The sequence below is a fragment of the Mya arenaria genome, chromosome 14 (assembly GCF_026914265.1).
Source record: "Mya arenaria isolate MELC-2E11 chromosome 14, ASM2691426v1".
Taxonomy (NCBI): domain Eukaryota; kingdom Metazoa; phylum Mollusca; class Bivalvia; order Myida; family Myidae; genus Mya; species Mya arenaria.
The window spans coordinates 3,381,900-3,401,423 of NC_069135.1; the positions used below are offsets into that span (position 1 = coordinate 3,381,900).

Consider the following 19,524-nt stretch of genomic DNA (forward strand, 5'->3'; position numbering starts at 1 on the left):
TTTTCATCAATAGTTCACTGTTTTATATGGTACGTTTCGAAATGGAAATCATCTCCGTATAAATTGTTAGCACTTTAAAAAAAGAAATTTAAATGATCGGTTTAAGCATTTGGGCTTTTTTTTCTTTCAAGTACTTTATCGACGAATCATCGGCAATGGCGAAATAGGTAGGTCTGAACATTGTGGTAAAATAAGTTGACACTCGTCCTCAAAGAACACAGTAATTAAGCTCATCAGACAAAATGGTCGCTTACCTACAAATAATTTCCTGAACTCATCAATAAAATTGTGAAATATACTGAATAACGAATCATATTGATAAAATCGCATTAAATTAATATCTTCCGTGAATCGCATTATTGGTCAGGGCAAGAGCGCCGCGAAAAGAACGCCGACGCTTACGTACAGTTTTCCATTCAAATAAGGTACCCCAAAACTCCAAAACTGTTCAGGCAATAGTAAGAGTATTGCTTGTCACTTGCAACATGTGTACCAAGTTTCATTTCAAAATCTTTAATGCATTTTAGCAAAGTTAAAGTTTTCTCACAACAGAAACGTCGACGTCACTAGGGCCATCAATAACGTCGACTTTATTCTTCGAAATGCAAACGAGCTAAGAATGCAACAAAAAATAAAGTTAGTAGCATGTACGACATTTTAAACTATAATCATTGATTTGATTTCTTAAACCCAGAGGCAATAAGAGATGGATACACACCAGATCAATGGAAGCTCTGCTAACTTTTACAAATAGTCTGCTTTCATAATTATGCATTTTTTCGCCATAAAGCTATAATCTTGAGTACTTTACCACTGCTGTGTTATGCAGGTACCACTCTGTTTTTTCTCTCTCAAATTCTGCCCCCTGTAGACAAGATAAAACACACGCCCTTGCACAACATGGATCAAACAAATCAAGTGTCCTTGAAACCCTTAAAACTGCCGTTAACGGCTTTATCAGTTGCGCATATGCATGAAAATATCTCAAACTATTTCTTCCAATGAAACACGATACTCCTTTTCGTTTCGTTTCACGCGACCAGCTCACTTTTGTACCGTAATGCCCTTAGAATAAACAGTCAGAAAATGATTTCCCTCAAATGTACGTCCCAACCACTTTAGGAACAACACAATTAAATAAAGAGATACCAATTCATAGTCACTGTGTCCTTAAAGCCAAATATGATCCACTTCACTCACCTATTGCGGTTTCTGCAAATACTTTCCTCCCCATAGCCAGTACCGAATCCATTAGCAAAACAAATGCCTAGGACAATTCTTTGCCTACTGCATTAAATTCCTTACTAGGTAGCCTACATAATCAACACTTTCAGGATTATATTTTAAGAGTCCTACTGTGCAAGGCAAACATGAATTTCAAAAACGTCTTATCAGTTCGCATTGGCTCAATATTTTCGTATAGAATTCCGAGGTCTGAATTTGATGTTTTTCTGACACGTTTTGAACTGATCGGATAAGGCGTGTACAGTAAATTGATTATCCTTTGTGATACCGGTGTCAATTGACTTCGATGCCGTTTTATCTAATTAGTGATTATTCGACTCTTCCTCGCCGAAGGTAAATACAAATAGAATCAGAATGTGTATGTTTGAATAGACATTTGACAAACACTTAATAATGTTTACGAATTTAGTTGCGAAAAATCATTTCAAATCACTACAGACATGGTTTTAAATATAAATTGACACTATTGTAAAATAAATAATAACTAAATATGTCCCTTCAGTGCTTCCGTACTATTGCAATTTAATCTGAATAACAGTTAAACAATAAATTTTCCATTTATAAAAAAAACAAAAACAAAGAAAACACAATAAAACTAATTCTTAACATCAAATGTATTAATCCCAAACTTGCACCCTTTATAACCATATTGTTAGTATTGATAAACATGATCCACGACTTAGGCGTAAATTCAATTAATATTAAGTTTAATTCAAAAGTTTTATTATTTAATCTTTTTAAGTTAGTATTGATTACCATCAAACGGAACGTCTCAAGCCAAATGATCAATTGACCTCCTCTCCCTTAGGGGAGTCCAACTTTGTAATACCTGGTGGTCCAAAATATGACTTACATGTACTGTTCAGGCGTTTGAGTGTCAACAAGTGAATGATCTGTCCAAATGAAGATTACTGGTTTAAATTTATTACTTTAATGTCCATCACAGGAAATCTGGAAGGATTTGTCCGCTTCGTTTAAATATTTCTCCTATATGATACACTCGTGTTCAACAGTGGCCAAATTCATGTTTCCAGATTTCGAAAAGCACACACGGACAGAAAGGTATTAATACAACATAAGATATTATTTATTTTGCGGTGTTAAATGACACATCATCAGTCATCAACGTTCGTGAAATTCCGTATTGGTAAACAACGTCCTTTTGTTTTAGAATTCTTCTGGCAAAAAAGATAAAGATTCCACCGCGAGAGTTCAGTCCTGATGAAGGCCGTGTGTATTTCATGTTTAATTTTTAATTTCAGTGTAACATGATTTTTTCACAATTTTTTTTTTTGCTTATTATTATTATTATTTTTAAGTAATTTGAAATATCATCTCCGTATATAATCCAGTCGCTGCCAAGTTCATCTGGAGCACATTAATGTTGCCAGTCATCGGGTAACATAACATGGCAACTTGGGAATGGCGAACCCACACAAACATAAGCCCAGGGGATCAAAAATACAAACATTGAAAATATGGATTTTAATAAATCATAACAGCTAAAGAGGCAAATTTAGACTTCTTATCAAAAAAGGTGTTTTGATAAAACGGTATTTATGGCGAACAAGGTAGACCTATGAGTAATATATCACTATATTTGCCCCGCAGTTGGTATTATAAGTTTCACAAATGAGTTTTAATGTCGATGCAAATTAACTACCGCAGCTTTTTATTAATATAAGTTCCATGATAAGTAGTTATTATTTATCAATCATTTTAGTATTAGCTTATTTCGAAATATTTGGACAACTAATTAAATTAATGTTCTACATTTTCAATGAAGGGCAATATCATGATTAACTCACCCAGGCTTCATAAATCCTAATGGTCATTTACGTATCACAATTTTCTGCGAAAATAAAGAAAACTAATCTTCATATTTGAGTTTGCTGTCTTACCTAATTATATTGTTCACAGAGCAAAAATAACTATAATAATGCCGTACATTTGCATTTGAGCCAAATACTAACATTACAACAAAACAAATATCCAATCAATTATTCTCCGACTTGTTATCCACAGGACGAAAACTCTGTCCATTGATAAAGTCTACAGAATTAGCGCAAATAGGTTTTTGAAAATAGACGGCATTTATTCTACAATCGTATCGGATCATCTATTGTTAAATTATGTATACAAGATCCCAACTTTAACGCACATGACATATGTAATCTTAAAAGAGTTTACCAAAATACAAGCATAACAATGCTGCTTTTTCCATTCAACGAGCAATCCACACATCGAAATATGACATAAACAAATATTGGTTCATAGGCAGAGAATTGGAAAGTCATTTTATTACTTTTAATTGTCATAATTAAATTATAATTTATCTAACTCAAGAAAAGCAAACTTAGTATTGCAATTCTCCATTGATGTCCACTCCATAGGGGCAGGTAGCTAATTACTTTCTATTAATTTAGATCTGAAGACAAACTACAGGAGCAAGTAGCTCAATGCTTTCTATGCACTCATATATGAAGCAAAACAACAGGGACAAGAAGTTCAACACTTTCTATGCTCTCATATATGAAGCAAAACCACAGGTACGTGAAGTTTAACACTTTCTTTGCTCTTATATCTGAAGCAAAACCACAGGGAAAAGAAGTTCAACACTTTCTATGCTCTCATATATGAAGCCAGACCACAGGGACACGAAGTTCAACACTTCTATGCTCTCATATATGAAGCCAGACCACATGGGACACAAAGTTCAACACTTTCTATGCTCTCATATATGAAGCAAAACCACAGGGACACGAAGTACAACACTTTCTATGCTCTCATATATGAAGTTAAACCACAGGGATAAGACGTTCAACACTTTCTATGCTCTCATATATGAAGCTAAACCACAGGGACAAGAAGTTCAACACTTTCTATGCTCTCATATCTGAAGCAAAACCACAGGGACAAGAAGTTCAACACTTTCTATGCTCTTATATCTGAAGCAAAACCACAGGGAAAAGAAGTTCAACACTTTCTATGCTCTTATATCTGAAGCAAAACCACAGGGAAAAGAAGTTCAACACTTTCTTTGCTCTTATATCTGAAGCAAAACCACAGGGAAAAGAAGTTCAACACTTTCTATGCTCTCATATATGAAGCCAGACCACATGGGACACAAAGTTCAACACTTTCTATGCTCTCATATATGAAGCAAAACCACAGGGACAAGAAGTACAACACTTTCTATGCTCTCATATATGAAGTTAAACCACAGGGATAAGACGTTCAACACTTTCTATGCTCTCATATATGAAGCTAAACCACAGGGACAAGAAGTTCAACACTTTCTATGCTCTCATATCTGAAGCAAAACCACAGGGACAAGAAGTTCAACACTTTCAATGCTCTCATATATGAAGCGAAACCACAGGGACAAAGAGTTCAACACTTTCTATGCTCTCATATATGAAGCTAAACCACAGGGACAAGAAGTTCAACACTTTCTATGCTCTCATATATGAAGCTAAACCACAGGGACAAGAAGTTCAACACTTTCTATGCTCTCATATATGAAGCTAAACCACAGGGACAAGAAGTTCAACACTTTCTATGCTCTCATATATGAAGCAAAACCACAGGGAAAAGAAGTTCAACACTTTCTATGCTCTCATATATGAAGCCAGACCACAGGGACACGAAGTTCAACACTTCTATGCTCTCATATATGAAGCCAGACCACAGGGACAAGAAGTTCAACACTTTCTATGCTCTCATATCTGAAGCCAAACCACAGGGACACGAAGTTCAACACTTTCTATGCTCTCATATATGAAGCTTAACCACAGGGACACAAAGTTCAACACTTTCTATGCTCTCATATATGAAGCAAAACCACAGGGACACGAAGTTCAACACTTTCTATGCTCTCATATATGAAGCAAAACCACAGGGACAAGACGTTCAACACTTTCTATGCTCTCATATATGAAGCTAAACCACAGAGACAAGAAGTTCAACACTTTCTATGCTCTCATATCTGAAGCAAAACCACAGGGACAAGAAGTTCAACACTTTCTATGCTCTCATATATGAAGCTAAACCACAAGGACAAGAAGTTCAACACTTTCTATGCTCTCATATATGAAGCCAAACCACAGGGACAAGAAGTTCAACACTTTCTATGCTCTCATATATGAAGCTAAGCCACAAAGACAAGAAGTTCAACACTTTCTATGCTCTCATATATGAAGCAAAACCACAGGGACAAGAAGTTCAACACTTTCTATGCTCTCATATATGAAGCCAGACCACAGGGACACGAAGTTCAACACTTTCTATGCTCTCATATATGAAGCCATACCACAGGGACAAAAAGTTCAACGCTACCTATGAACTCAGATCTGAAGCCAGACCACAGGGACAAGAAGTTCAACACTTTCTATGATCTCATACTAGTATATGAAGCCAAACCACAGGGACACGAAGTTCAACACTTTCTATGCTCTCATATTTGAAGCAAAACAACAGGGACAAGAAGTTCAACACTTTCTATGTTCTCATATATGAAGCCAAACTACAAAGACAAGAAGTTTAACACTTTCTATGCTCTCATATCTGAAGCCAGACCACAGGGACAAGAAGTTCAACACTTTCTATGCTCTCATATCTGAAGCCAAAACCACAGGGACAAGAAGTTTAACACTTTCTATGCTCTCATATCTGAAGCCAAACCACAAAGACAAGAAGTTTAACACTTTCTATGCTCTCATATCTGAAGCCAGACCACAGGGACACGAAGTTCAACACTTCTATGCTCTCATATCTGAAGCCAAAACCACAGGGACAAGAAGTTCAACACTTTCTATGCTCTCATATCTGAAGCCAAACCACAAAGACAAGAAGTTTAACACTTTCTATGCTCTCATATCTGAAGCAAAACCACAGGGACAAGAAGTTCAACACTTTCTATGCTCTCATATCTGAAGCCAAACCACAAAGACAAGAAGTTTAACACTTTCTATGCTCTCATATCTGAAGCCAGACCACAGGGACACGAAGTTCAACACTTCTATGCTCTCATATATGAAGCCAGACCACAGGGACACAAAGTTCAACACTTTCTATGCTCTCATATATGAAGCCAAACCACAGGGACAAGAAGTTCAACACTTTCTATGCTCTCATATTTGAAGCAAAACCACAGGGACACGAAGTTCAACACTTTCTATGCTCTCATATTTGAAGCAAAACCACAGGGACAAGAAGTTCAACACTTTCTATGCTCTCATATATGAAGCAAAACCACAGGGACAAGGAGTTCAACACTTTCTATGCACTCATATATGAAGCCATACCACAGGGACAAGAAGCTCAACACTACCTACGAACTCAGATCTGAAGCCATACCACAGGGACAAGAAGTTCAACACTTTCTATGCTCTCATATATGAAGCCAAACCACAGGGACACGAAGTTCAACACTTTCTATGCTCTCATATATGAAGCCAGAACACAAGGACACGAAGTTCAACACTTTCTATGCTCTCATATATGAAGCCATACCACAGGAACAAAAAGTTCAACGCTACCTATGAACTCAGATCTGAAGCCAGACCACAGGGACAAGAAGATTAACACTTTCTATGATCTCATGCTAGTATATGAAGCCAAACCACAGGGACACGAAGTAAAACACTTTCAATGCTCTCATATATGAAGCAAAACCACAGAGACAAGGAGTTCAACACTTTCTATGCACTCATATATGAAGCCAAACCACAGGGACAAGAAGTTCAACACTACCTACGAACTCAGATCTGAAGCCATACCACAGGGACAAGAAGTTCAACACTTTTTATGCTCTCATATTTGAAGCAAAACCACAGGGACAAGAAGTTCAACACTTTTTATGCTCTCATATATGAAGCCATACCACAGGGACAAGAAGTTCAACACTTTTTATGCTCTCATATTTGAAGCAAAACCACAGGGACAAGAAGTTCAACACTGTCTATGCTCTCATACATGAAGCTTAACCACAGAGACAAAAAGTTCAACACTACCTATGAACTCAGATCTGAAGCCGAACCACAGGGACAAGAATCTAAGCACTTTCTATTTGATCAGATCTGAAGCCAAACCACAGGGACAGGATACTTAACACTTTCTTTGTACTCCGATATAAAGGTGAAATGGCGAGATGTACAAAATGCATTTTCTACATCATGTTTCGCATATTGAAAAGTTAAGGTTTGCATAAAAAAGATTGATCTTGTGTTTCCCTTCCGGATCGACAAATCTGACTCTCGGGCACGCAGCGTGACCTGTAATTCGGCAAGCATCGTTTCCGTTTTCGGCGCGTGCCCTCGGGGCGGACTTTCTATCAGGACCATAAGTTATAATTTCAAAACGAGACATGGTTTCTTTTAATTGCAACAGTTTGGCTGAGCTTTAGTGTCAATTAAAAAACAAAGTGAAGCTTTGCAAAAGGTGACAATGTACGAGTGGACATTCAGACAACACATCTCGACCGCTATTTAAACTTTAAACTTTTCAGTCAATAAAATACTTTAAATGATCCGATTATGATTACAATAATGAATATTCTATCAATTTGAAGTGTTACTTAAATTTCCCTGCCGTGAACTTTGTATGGTGTTTAAAATCTTTAAACACCTGTCAACCCTAAAACTTAGTTTGACGCGCAAAGGTCGGCCAATTCCGTAAAAAAAACACGCACGGTAACTACCTCGTATAACCGGGCGATGGTACGGAGAGTTCCGTAAAACATGCGCAAGGTTTGGCTAATTTTGTATACTATCTCAATGTTAAGACATCCTGTTCTTTAAAATTTAAAAGATTATATATGTTGCAACCTATAATTGCGTCAATATTGCCACAGTTATGGCACTTTAAAGTAACATTTGGCCATAGTTAGTGTAATGTAATTGTATTTATTTATCATTGAATTAAAACATACATAATGAGTTAAAGCACAAAAAAATCTTAGTGTACTCAAGTATGACAAATAACAGAAAATAACAGAAAATTTATATTTGACTTAATCATAAACAGCTCATCGTCACATCACACACATATGTTTTATAAGAAATAACAAAGAGTTATAATTCTAGTCAAAATGGATACCACACTTATGATCTAACGACATCTCCACGTGGTTCCTTAGTTCTTTAGTTGAGCCTGTTTGCGACCTTAGTGCAAATTGCATTTGTTTCACGACAAAATGCCATGCAGATCACGAGCTGTGCTGCGTGCATACAGCTCAATATCGCAACGAGCATCGGCCTTTCCGATGAAAGTAATCTGTATTATTTATAGACACGAGGTTTTTATGGGGGGGGGGGGTCTAAAAGAAGTCATGGAAGGTAGATCACGAACATAATGTAGTTCATCAAAACAATTCCAACTTAACGTTTGTGTACTTACATGAATGAATTATTTAACACCGAGAACGTAAGCCCACTATTATAGCTGCACTCTCACAGATTTACCGTTTTGACATTTTTTTTTATTTTTTTTTTTTGTCTTGGAATGAGCAAATTTTTGCGTAAATATCTGCAAACCAGTGATATAAGGCTGCTGACAAAAGATCAGATCGCAGATTTTCATATTTTTGTTCGAAAATTCATGTTTAATGGCTTAAACCGTTACTAACGGTTTAAGAAAAATGCATAAAGCATCAATTTTTAAACTTAAATATAAAAATCTGCGATCTAAGTTTTTGTCAGCAGTCTTATATAACGTGTTTTCACGGATTTTCGCAAAAAAATGGCTCGTTCCAAGACAAAAAAATACAAAAGTTGTCAAAACGTTCAATCTGTGAGTGTACAGCTTTAAAATCAGCAAGGTTTTATAACACCAAAGTCTGTAACAGTTTACAGTGGTAAAAGTGTATGTAGCAATAATAAGCAGTGTGTATACCGGCACATGATCACTTGTTAAAAGTCCATTGTGTATACCGGCACATGATAACTTGTTACAAGTCCACTGTGTATACCGGCACATGATCACTTGTTACAAGTCCACTGTGTATACCGGCACATGATCACTTGTTACAAGTCCACTGTGTATACCGGCACATGATCACTTGCTACAAGTCCACTGTGTATACCGGCATATGATCACTTGCTACAAGTCCACTGTGTATACCGGCACATGATAACTTGTTACAAGTCCACTGTGTATACCGGCATATGATCACTTGTTACAAGTCCACTGTGTATACCGGCATATGATCACTTGCTACAAGTCCATTGTGTATACCGGCACATGATCACTTGTTACAAGTCCACTGTGTATACCGGCACATGATCACTTGTTACAAGTCTACTGTGTATACCGGCACATGATCACTTGTTACAAGTCCACTGTGTATACCGGCACATGATCACTTGTTACAAGTCCACTGTGTATACCGGCATATGATCACTTGCTACAAGTCCACTGTGTATACCGGCATATGATCACTTGCTACAAGTCTACTGTGTATACCGGCACATGATCACTTGTTACAAGTCCACTGTGTATACCGGCACATGATCACTTGTTACAAGTCCACTGTGTATACCGGCACATGATCACTTGTTACAAGTCCACTGTGTATACCGGCACATGATCACTTGTTACAAGTCCACTGTGTATACCGGCACATGATCACTTGTTACAAGTCCACTGTGTATACCGGCATATGATCACTTGCTACAAGTCCACTGTGTATACCGGTATATGATCACTTGCTACAAGTCTACTGTGTATACCGGCATATGATCACTTGCTACAAGTCTACTGTGTATACCGGCACATGATCACTTGTAACAAGTCCATTGTGTATACCGGCATATGATCACTTGTTACAAATCCACTGTGTTTACCGGCACATGATCACTTGTTACAAGTCCATTGTGTATACCGACACATGATCACTTGTTACAAATCCACTGTGTATACCATAACATGATCTCTTTTTACGAATCCACTGTGTATACCGGCATATGATCACTTGTTACAAGTCCATTGTGTATACCGGCACATGATCTCTTGTTACAAGTCCATTGTGTATACCGGCACATGATCACTTGTTACAAATCCACTGTGTATACCGGAACATGATCTCTTGTTACAAGTCCACGGTTGTTGTTGGTTTTGTTTTCAAATTATATTAAAGTACAGTTACATAATTTTATTTTCCTACTTTTTCGAAATTATATTAACATGGAAAACAAACATTTTTCACAAACAAACGTATGCTTTCAAGCTGCAATCTCACAGATATACCGTTTTGACAACTTTTTTTTAATTTTTGTCTTTGAACGAGCCATTTTTTGCGAAAATGCATGGAAACCAGTTATATAAGACTGCTGACAAAAAATTAGATCGCGTTGATTTTTTTATGCAGTTGTCATAAACCGTTAGTAACGATTCAAGCCATAAAACATTAATTTTCGAACAGAAATATGAAAATCTGCGATCTGATCTTTTGTCAGGAATCTTTTATCATTGGTTTGCAGATATTTACACAAAAATGCTCTTTCCAAGACAAAAAGATAATAAAAAGGTTGTAAAAACGGTATATCTGTGAGAGTGCAGCTTTACGCAAGTGCTAGAGGAGTTTACAAAACTACACTTCTTACTACAAATATCTTCAATGAACAGTTTCAGTAAAAACGGCCTGGCCTCTCTTCAAGCATTTAATAACGTACAAAATTCAAAAACACCAAACATATCCTTTAACCCCAATCTGACAGTCTCCTAACAATAGTCGTACCATTAGTATTAAGCATTATACATTTAAGGGAATTGCAACAATATATTCTACAAGTCGCTTCAGATTCAAGTTTTAAACACTTGATGTGCATAAACAAATCTACACAACATGATAAACGATAGTTCACCTTTTTTAAGTCAATAAAATTTAAATTGACACTAAAATGTTTATTTTTGGCTTTCATTCTCATTTCACTTAAGCGGGACAAATAAGGGTATAGCTCTTAACATCACTTCTTATCGTTGTAATATTAATGTAGTGTTTGGCATTTTCTTTAAACGTGAGAGTGTTCAACCATCGATAAAGCACCGCGGGTGATCCAGGCACTTATGTAATGATTCATTGCATTTTAAAACACTTCTACTAACTAAACATCTTAATTCCACTTACGCCCATGGCAGATTCAGATGTCAAATATATATTAAAGTCATGAGGCTGTATGTATATATGGCTGGTGTCTTGTTATAAAATCGCCGTAAAAGTAAAACAAAACAATGGCTTGAACGATTTTGCCGCAACTGAGAAGAACTCATGATCAAATGTACCAAGTTTCAGAACAGTGGATGCCTCTAACTTAGGAAGAAGGTCACTCAACGGATATCAGTATAGCTACAGTGGAAAAAATATACATAAACCCTTGGCAGCAGCAGACGAATAGTTTGTTTGGCACTTATATATATATACACCTCATGGCAGATAAATCCCTCCTAAACCACTTGACAAACTAACAAAATAGCAAACCGTGTAAATTAAAGTTCAACTTTAAGTGAATGTAACTCTTGAAACACTTTGCTGCCAGAAACATATTAGTGCGCTTCATGCCAAGCATGTGTGCCTAGTTTCCGAATATTCCATTTTAAACTGTGGAATTAGTTCGCTGAAAGCTATGATTTGATAACTGAATCAAAGGGCAATAACTCTAGCCAAAGCTATCGACAAATGAATAAGGTACACTTCATCGTGTGTACCAATTTTCATAACAACCCGCTATCTGTAGAAGCAGTTCTGACCACATGTGTTCTTTTTCAACAGACCCCGCGCCCTACCGACGGACCAACCAACCAACCAACAGGCCGCCTATCCTACCGACCGACCAACCAACCAACAGACCGCCCGCCCTACCGACTGACCAACAAACCGTCTGCACGACTCACCCCCTCCAACCAACCCAACCAGCCAACCAAACAACAGACAGTATTGTGATTCCAATAAAAGACCTTTCAACACTGAACGCAGAAATTATTGCAAGATTTCCTATCACATCGACTTTTGGACAAACGAGATGATCTTCGTTTTATATGTATTCCTCTTCTGTTGCATCCCTGATCTTTAATAAGACGGTTGTTATAGCACTTACCATAAATTACTGACACTATTGCATAACAGTTAACACCTTAGTACCAGTAAACGAATGACATGGTGTCTATTTCATACTTATTCGTATACTCCATGCATTCAACTTTGTTCTGTTTAGTTTTATGAACCCATCGCACGACATATTTGGTCGGCTAGTTCACCAAGAAAAATGTTTATGATTACAAAAAGGTGAACAGTCAATATCATAAAACAACTGTGACTAAAAAGACTTCCAAATTCCAGTTATCGCACATGTAGGCACTGATGGCATGAAATCACTGTATTTATATTATTGTTGATTGTTTATTTAAAGTACCCATAGCTTCGATACTTTCAGTACTTTGATTTGTTTCGATGTTGTTACATCAGCATCGGACATTCTTTGGTTTTACTGCGCACCCAATCTTTGTCCCTAAAAGAGTTATTGTCGACAGCGGTGTTAGCAAATATTTGTCGTCAATTTATTTAGAAAAATAAACACTTCTGCGTGCAACTCGAAAGTTTCTTATTCAAAGTCTGACAACGAAGAAAACCGAATTATTTGCTTTTAATCGATTACACAATGGTGCAAACTGCATGGCTATCGAAATCCAATTAATATGGTAAATCCTTCTAATTACTCATCTCGATGTTGACATTTGATCAATATCTTGCATGCAACACAAACACAACTCAGGGTTAAGATCAGCGAAAGAAGAAAAAGTCCAAAAACAAACCAAGATAACCGATCTCTATTCTGGCAATGTTTACAAACCCTAAAACATGTCAAAACTGCGTCTCGATATGGATGGTTTTTTTTAATAGCTCTGAAATTCGTAAGCCTCTTCATTAGGTAAGGTTTTTATTTTATTTTACATCATATTTAACGTTATTATGTGAAAGTGGCCAAGATAATATAGCAGTTTTACAGTGGCGCCTAAAAATGATTTTTTTTTATGAAAAGGACACCAAATAAATTGAAAAGAAAAGTTACTGTTCATCACCATACATAACCCGTTTTGCATCTTGAAGTTCATTTCTACTATTTAAAAACATCCGTAACTGTTTAAATTAACTTTTAAGGGCTTATGTTTGTATTTAAAACGTCCTGTCTCGTCTTTTTATTAACGGATAACACACTACTGTTTATTTACTATTGAATTTTTCATGAGTATTGAAAAAAAAAATCAACTTCAAATCTTTGCTATCTTTTGGCCGAAGTTCATCAGATTTCAGACGTGTACCACGTATTGGATCGTTAAAGAAATACAGTGAGCGCTTGATTATAATAAATCAATCTTTTATCTAAAATAAGTCATCCATAAATTAGTATTGGGTCAGAATTTAATATTTTCAAACCACTGGAAGTGGAGAACATTGCATCGGAGTGTATATAAATTGTATTGGGTTATTTAATCAGTCTGTAGTTCATGCTCAACTGTTGACTTGAGTCTTGATCTTGGAGATCTCTTTTTTCCCAAAGGATGGTGCGAGGCCTTAAATGATTCCTTTACTACAGGTCAAAACTATTAAGAAAGCAAATAAAAAAAATCTTTTTACTCTCCGATGCAATTGAACAACACGGACTATCGTTTTTATTTATTACACTGATTTAAAAAGCAACCGAAGATTAAACGATTTTTAATAGAGATGGTATACGTGCTATGGCACCAACATGATGTGTTTTTTCCATTCTTTTTAATATTGCAATACTGCCTAAGGAAGCTTACTTTAAAAATGGTTCTGTGGTAATTTGTTCGAAGCTTGTGCAGAACTTGTATGCTTAAAATTGTTCGAATGATTCATGGTGTGGTTATGTTGGCTACAAAGGCGACGATGGTGTCGACGGCGGTAAAAGGTGAGCATGTGCTGCAGGAACACTGGACATTGTCAGAGATTATTTCAATGCAAACCAGCTGGTGATGAGACTGCTGATGCTGAAGATTTACGATATGTCGATGACTCTGGTAATGAGATGTGTGGAGACTAAGAAAAGATGTGATCTCATTTTCTATTCTAGTTAAAATTGTTAGATTGTCGAGCAGTGATAACACAAACTAGTATGCTGAAATAAATACTGAACTGGTCATAGTTAGACAACATTTGTATCCAACTTAAAATATAATTTTATGAATTTAAAGATCGTATGCCGAATGTCTAGCAACGGCAACATATACACGAGAGATAGTTATTATTGGATACACTTGTATCCAACTTAAAGAGAATGTTTATGAATTTTAAATGAGTATGCCGATAGTCTCACAACTGCAACATATAATTAGTTTTGGAATGTTAGAGATTAAGCAACTTGTGAAGCCAAAGCTGAAGCTGAACATAGTTATAAGCCAATGCAAAAGTGTGCCCTAACTTAAACAAACAAATACAGACAGACAGACAGACAGACAGACAGACAGACAAGACAGACAGACAGACAGACAGACAGACAGACAGACAGACATACAGACAGACAGACAGACAAGAACAGTTGAAATATATCAGTCAATACGAAATGTTTCGTTGCATATTCCATAATTGTGTTTATCCCGAGGCATGTAAAGGGATATTTAGGAACAAAAAAGGATCGTTCAACCCGTTGAAATATAGAGAAATAATTTTAGTTCATATAATTGCATACTATATATATATTCTTAAGCTCTCATAATTAATTGATAAATGGTGCGAAAATAATCTGATTGTGATATTGATACTTTATAGTAATGCTATTGTTTTCTGATGATTTCAAAATATTAACCAATGATTCTTTCAGTCTGCAGCATCAGTTGAATTGTCTCTATTAATATCCATGTAAAACTAAAATGAGATTCTAAAATAACACCAATAGTTTGTGAGTTTCCAAAGGAAAACGTGCCATTTCGCTACTAAAATCTGAATCTCTGGTACAATATTGAGAAAACTAACTATTTCTTGCAGTGGTTAATAAATGGACGAGATGAATAGTAATGGTTACGACTGCCAAAGATGGCGAGGATTCAGGTGTTACAGAAGTGGGCAACTATGTTCTAGCACACCGGATAGGCATTTCCGGTTAATTTTGCCGTGCTGGAAAAATCTATATGGCACCCCCATGCTAGATAAGCGCTTTGACGCAACACTTTTTATTTGTATACAAGAAGTAATATTGAATGAATATCCTGATCTATGCAGTGAACAAAATGACGTCCGTAAACTTCATCGCACGCGCTTTTTAGTGAAATCTACAAAAATGCGTTTATCTGTGTCATTTTTTCACAATCGTGGTAATTTTAAGGTATGCTAGAAAAATATCATTTATATGTGTCCGATCCGGATAGAATAATCCTACCCTCGGGCGCACTGCGAAGCCGGTAACTCGGCAAGCCTCGTAACCTGGCAACGCAGGTGCCTTCGGGTCGGATTTTTCTATCCGGACCGAAAACACATGACAGATATTATTATTCCTGACTTGTCGGAACTCACGATATAGTAGTATACGTTAAATAAACTCGGTTCCGAGGGTCGATCCCACGATACATGTATTCAATATGACATCGATGCCAATGATGACAGTACTCAATCAGACAAACAAGAAGACACGTGCAGTGAACCATACTAACTGAACAGGTTTTGTTCCTTGTGATTCCTTATAAAACACATAAAATGAGTCATTGATATATAGTACGTATACTCTACCAGGGGTTCAAATGATTTTGTCCAAGCTTATCCATTTTAACCAGACCTGATCCGATTATGAGGATATTGAATTAATAAAGATTAGTGTGGGTTAATGACGATTAATCATTACAAAGGTGATCGGAGGTCGAGCTACTAGACACAACTGATCTCTTGATCGGGGGTTTAAGTCTTTGTTACGTACTGAAAAAAGATTAAGGTCGAATGGTTACTGTTACAACCTGTTCTACACATGTAAACACAGTTATACAATGTATACATGCACACGTACTACTTCGGTAGCCTTTTTGGCAACAATCCTTTACATCCTGAGAGTTATGAAATATGTCGACTCTGACGAATTCAAGGAGATGCGAGAATCACGCTCACACGCTGAACAGTTTTCATCTCGCTCAGTTTGTGCACTAAGAAATTAATTTTGCAATTAATATGAAATCAAGGGAAAATACACCCGTGAACGCATCTTTGGACAACATATAATTTAAATACGAATAGATAGTTGAAAAGGATGATCCAATTAAATTGTATTATAATATATATATATATATATTTATATTGTTTTAATATATTATTATAACTGTGACTGTCACTCTCACTGGATACTAGATATGTCGAGATGCTTTTTCATCTTTTGTAACAAACGCCGAATTTCGGCTACTTCACAATTGAAAAATGCATCTTTGGGCTGATGTTATAGTTGTGTTTATTATTCTTCAGTTATCTTGAATAAATAAGCTTGAAGCGTTACACGTTAAATTTTCCTTAATGCCGTTTACGCGTTAAAATTTCTAAAAAAAATGTCAGAAAAGCCCTGCGCTGTAATTACTGACCAAACGTAGGCAGCAATTAGATCTACATAATGAAATTTATCTTTAAACGGTTACGAAAAAAACAGTTTACATTAGTGAATGTTTAATTTATATTTAATTCTACTGAATGATTTATAATTTTAAAACACATTTATAATTGAACTGATGAACGACTTTGATAAATTATAGAATTGATACCTATTGCAAAACAGTTATACGAAGGTAAACGAGTGTCATTGAAAGCGAAGTGAACGCATTTGTGCATAATAATCACCCTGTTAAGATATATTGTATTTGAACAATGAATTATGCATACTCATTATTCATATATCATCGCTCTTGGCAACAAGGGTGGGTCTATACAATTTGAAAAACTTGCAGGACCCTTTAACACTGAAATTGGAACATCTGAGCGCGTTTAAAATATTGTTAATTAATCTTTATTGTACATTTGAAAACGAATACGTTGTATTAAAGCACCGGTCAATTGTAACCACCTCCCCCCCCCCCCCCCCCCCCCCAAGGTCGGGGGAATAGCGGGGACTTTGACTTTCGGTCAAGCCAAGCCCGGGTAAAATCTCCGCCCTGCGGGAACGAACAGATGGTAAAATCCTCGCCAAATGCCCCCAAACTCCAGGGACCCTAGGTAAAGCCCATTCCTTGCTATATTTGGCGCAAAGACCAAACCACCGCATTCATCCGGCACTGCGGGGCCACCGCGAAGGTAAATACACGGTCCTTTCACCGGCTATCCCCGGTATACCCCCGGACCTGGAGGACCGCGGCTACAATTGACTGGTGCATAACACTAATGTTTTATAGTACATGTACATGGTGAACGGACTTCTTCATTTATTTCTCATTTGTTTTTCGACAGAAATTGTCAACCCTCGAACTAAAGTGGGAGCACGTACATGTTTCTCATTAGAAAGCACTGTTTGTAAGTAAAATACACTGGTGGAATAGGGTCACTACAGGAAATTCTGTAACATCGACTTAAATTTAATGCAAGTTAAAAAAATTAAGACATTCCAACATATGAAATGCCATGCAAAAGAACGCTTGTTTTCAAAAACTGTCAAGAATATTTTACGTAAACTATATGATAGCATTGTGGTTAAGGTTTGAGAGTTAGCATGACCAAATTCAAGAGTTTGAAAAAGAAATCAGTGATGGTAAATCTTGTGGTGTAATTGGATCAATGTCGGGTCAATATTGGGATTGGAAACAAACTTGGTATACATCTGTGACAACGATAGATCTGGCATGAAGCGCGCCATGTGGAAATACGCTATTCAGAAAAGTTAATGTCATTGTGGAGCTTATTTATTGCATGCCTAATTAAAATACTAGCTCACATAAACCTTTTTAATGAAAAGATGAACTTAACCCTTATCACAACATGCTTTTTCGGTGAAATTTCGATGTCAAGATTTCAAAGTCATAAAATCAATTTTAAAGATAAGTTAACGCAAATTAATACATAAAACATGTGGCTTTTTTGCTTGAAAATCTTAAGAGACTTATTTATATCTTGTACTAAACTATTATTTTCCAATTTAGATACGATTTGGAACTTAAATAATCAATTACATAGATATTTTCCTAGTTACGTAAGATGTCAGAATAAATAGTTCACAATTAAAATACGATCCTCTCGAAATTCTGTTAAAAGCCAATTTTGAAAAGACTTAGTCTATAATAAAATTGAATTTATTTGGTTTCTGAAGTAGTTTTTAGTACCTTTGACCTCAAACTCTAGAAAGAAATACATTTGTTGTGGAAGATGTCCATTTCGGATGAAACGCACTCTCGCCATGTATACATGTATAGTTTATAATTATTCAGGAAAACAAAAATATATCAACGTTTTGTATGTGTGTTAAATATCTAGATCGTTTTCTGTAAAAATAAGAAGATTGCAATACGAAAGTACTTAGACTTGGAGATGGTATAGCATCGACCTTGTCTGATTATTTCAATCAAAAGTTTACCTGCGAATATTTACATGTATCAAGCAAACTGAATTATATACATCACAAAACTATATATCCGTGCATTATAATTGTTAACATCTATTATATATAATGTAAACACAACATTAACTTACGTTTCACAAACTAATGTTCAATTCAGTCTGAGTCCATCTATTCCTCTATTTAAAACACCTTTCTTAATCAATCAGCAAGCTCAATAATGTCCATTTAAATGTTAAACCCTTCTTAAATGTTTTCATAGTCATGTACCTTATAGATTTTTATGTTTTATGTTTAATCACGCTGAATCGAGCCGACAAAGCCCCAAATCCAATTCTGCCAATGAATTATACCATTTGATACCCGTTCTACTTATCAGATGTTCTGGCCGTTCGGAATGGTTTAACTTCATAAAGACCCACCGATGGTTAGAGTACATACTGGGTTAGTGCAAAAATGGTGTCCGTGTGTGTGTTTCTTTTTTCTCAAATGGGTACAATGCATTTCTATGAAGTATTATGCATTTAGCTTGAATCCCTACGAATATTTAGAATCGCGCGATAAGCTTATACATTGCTAATTTAAAGTCTGTGTTTTTATGTTTTCTTTTTTTCTAAAAGATTAAGTTGTCAGTCCCGGGGCCGCTCTTTAGAAGACCAAAAATAAATATAACTTTCTTAGTGTTCGGTAAGAAATACCTGACAAATGCCGTATGATTATTGATTTTTTAGTTGTGAGCGCTCTTCTTAGTAGT

At 36.1% G+C, this 19,524-nt stretch overlaps 1 protein-coding gene across 5 annotated transcripts in view; it reads right to left on the reverse strand.

Moving 5' to 3' along the window:
* LOC128218359 (uncharacterized) overlaps positions 1 to 19,524 on the reverse strand; it is a 75,387-nt gene that overhangs the window by 52,202 nt on the left and 3,661 nt on the right. For 3 of the 5 annotated variants that reach the window (XM_052926018.1, XM_052926017.1, XM_052926014.1), the window contains exon 1: positions 3,054 to 3,139. The exons of 1 other annotated variant lie outside the window; for it this stretch is intronic. The gene's annotated coding sequence lies outside the window, so the exon portion shown is untranslated. Of the gene's footprint in view, positions 1 to 3,053; positions 3,140 to 18,904; positions 18,985 to 19,524 lie in introns of those variants that run through there. One more of the 5 variants, XM_052926016.1, reaches the window with a different exon arrangement.